Below are 2,864 nucleotides of genomic sequence, written 5' to 3'. Positions count from 1 at the left end.
GTAATAATATGAGACTATCCCGTTGGCTTCTTATGGAAGAGACGTTCACTTTAAAAATCGTACATGTTGTGGGTCAGTAGAATGAAATCACAGACGCGTTATCGCAGGTTCAACTGATGGTGTTCAGATGGGATTGTCTTTATTTCATGTTTTATATGTATATATAGGAAAAAACAAAGTCGAAAGTGTATAAAATTTATCGATATGTTCGGGTAAAATATTTAAAAATTAAAATGAAAACATATCTTCATTATGATGGTTCATTGTTTCCTATAGAGGCGCGGTGTTTTAAACATATTAGTGCACGTTTAAGAGATTTAAAAGCAGCAGAACAACTAGACACAGAAACAAGTGTTCCCAATAAGACAACAACGTAATCCTGGGTCGAAAAATTCTATTAGTTCATTGCCTGGAGACATAAATAGCTCGAGTTTGGCCACTCAGTTTAAATTTTAATCAGAAAATATATAAATTTCAATTCAAATTTTAATTGAGTCTCTTGAAAGTCTTTTAAAAAAAACAGGGATCCAATCAGATGCTCTGGGGTATGAGACGGGGGACATTGAACTGTTGAGAGGAGGACTGCCAAGACCTTGCATGTAACAATCTTCTTGAAAAAATATATATCTGGAAAATAACTTTTCGATCCGTGAACTTTGACACAAAATCTTTGACACAGGGACAAAGAAGAGACAGGAAGATCCGAAGACACGAACCTACAGCTGCTTAGTTTGGATAAAGAAGTGCTGTTCTGTAAACCTTAACTGGGAGTTTTATCTGAATAGCATTATCGAATGGAACATCAAAATGTGTAATATAAATACATTGGTCTGTTAATTTATCTCTCTTTTACTTAAGAAATGAAGTGCTGAATTTTTACTTCGTGTAGTTCTTGGCCAATAGAATTGTTGCAGATTCCTGTACAGCATAAATCGTTTTTATGATACTGGTTTTATTGTAAGCTGGAGGGTTTACGCTGTGTCGTAACGAGTCTAAACAAATTTGGCAAAACGAGTGTATAACTGTGCAGTTCATTGAGTGAACTGGAGATTTGCACCATTCATGACCTGAGTCGCCAAACGTGAAAGGCTACCCAAATTCTCCGTAGTTGACAGGATTCGAACCTGCGTGGGAATGCCCCAATGGATTTCAAGTCCATCGCCTTAACCACTCGGCCACAACTACAAATGGACGGACTGGGTTCTCATTTGCAGGTCTCTGTCCCTGGGGAGCTTAGCTGTAGTGTATCATTGTTTGGTTATTTGAATTCAAAACCCACAGCTTTCAAATCGATGAAATGTCGGGACAAAATGCGTCTGGGTGTTTCACCCCGATAGGTGGGATCTATAACCAGCTTAAACGACGGCGGAAAATACAGAAAAATACTCAGCAGGTTGAACCGGATCTGGGTTGGGAAAAGGCGATTCAACGTTTCAAAACTTTTTCAGAACGTAATCAGAACTCCGTTTTCTCCCAGTAGTACTGACAAACCTGTTGACATTCCACAGAATTTTCTTTTTTTTCAGATTCCCAACATCCACAATCCTTTGCATTAGCCATTAAAACGACAGAAATTCCTTTGCGATTCTGGATAAGATTCCTGTTTGTGGAACATTTTCCTGACCACATTAAAAACCCGGAGCTGTGCAGGAAAGAAAGCCAATGAAGTATGAGCAGTGAGAGATCCGACCCTGGAACGTCCCAGAACACCAACCGTTCGGTTAATGGATGAAAGTGTTGACCCATTACGCAACTGAGACGGGTTAACTTACTCATTGCACGATCCAAAAACAGGCTTTTCACGAATTCAAACTTCAGCCCGTCCTTCACGAAGTGATTGATGTCCTGTATCAGTTTTTCTTTTGCAAAATAAATCCTGGGACATACACTGCAGTGAATCCTGTACCCGCTGGAAACACATCCATGTCACAGCAACCAACGTTTCTACAACAGGAGTCCTGCTCTCTTCGAGTATTTTTTCAAACTTATTTGCACCCCAGTCTTCTGGTGGTCTCGTAGCCGTGGCGAGGTTTGAACTCCTGACGCGCAGGAATGAAAATCCTTTCAATGTCTCAGATTGGTTGATGTCGAGAGAACAACACAATCAACGTCGCGGCCTCTGAAAGACTGGCTGTGTTAAGTTGGATATTCCATCTTCATTCACCTGTGGTTTCGCTTCCCAAAGAGATTCGAAAGCTGCGGACATGCGTTTATTGTTATTTTTCCTTGTTTTTTTTTAACCTGCCAACTGGCCATATTTTCCCAAAACCTCTTCGCAATCCTCCGCTTGCATTATGTCCAGCGATGAGCAAACCCCTTTTGTCGATAAATTACTGAGGTTGGGATTCTTCTCTTTGGAACAAAGAAGTTTAACTGGAGATTTTCATGGTCTGTTTATAATGATGTCGGAGGGCGCAGTGCGGATGGGTGGGTTGATGTTCTGGAGGAAATTTTGACAACGATCAGTGTCAGTTTCCAGAGGACTGCGGCTAAAGATATTTAATGAAAAACGAAATTTGCGGAGAGTATATAGAGCCTACTCTCAAGGGAACTGTTAATCGTTTAAGACACAGATGAGGAGGACATTCTGTCTTTCAGAGAGTAGCAAATCTGCAGAATTCTTTACAATGAAGGGCTGTCAAGGCTGAGTATAATCAAGGCTGAGACGGCCGCACAATTAGTCAGTTTGGGGATCAAGAAGAGTGGGGATAAGGTGGACAAGTGCCGTTAAGAATGAACCAAATCAGACATGACCTCATTAAAAGGTTGAGCAGACCTGATGGGATGAATGGCTTCCATATGTTCCAATATCTTATCTGTCATTTGGAAACTGCGAGAGACAATTGTGAAGAAAGAAATTGCAG

General features: G+C 40.5%; 1 non-coding gene across 1 annotated transcript; it reads right to left on the bottom strand.

Annotated features, from left to right (window-relative positions):
- Positions 1 to 1,103: 1,103 nt before the first annotated feature.
- On the bottom strand, positions 1,104 to 1,185 carry trnas-uga (transfer RNA serine (anticodon UGA)). The gene has a single exon. It is a non-coding gene; the product is annotated as a tRNA-Ser (tRNA).
- Between the last annotated feature and the right edge of the window lie 1,679 nt (positions 1,186 to 2,864).

This window comes from Hemiscyllium ocellatum, unplaced genomic scaffold (genome assembly GCF_020745735.1).
Source record: "Hemiscyllium ocellatum isolate sHemOce1 unplaced genomic scaffold, sHemOce1.pat.X.cur. scaffold_356_pat_ctg1, whole genome shotgun sequence".
Taxonomy (NCBI): Eukaryota; Metazoa; Chordata; class Chondrichthyes; order Orectolobiformes; family Hemiscylliidae; genus Hemiscyllium; species Hemiscyllium ocellatum.
This window is presented reverse-complemented; position numbering and strand designations above follow the sequence as displayed.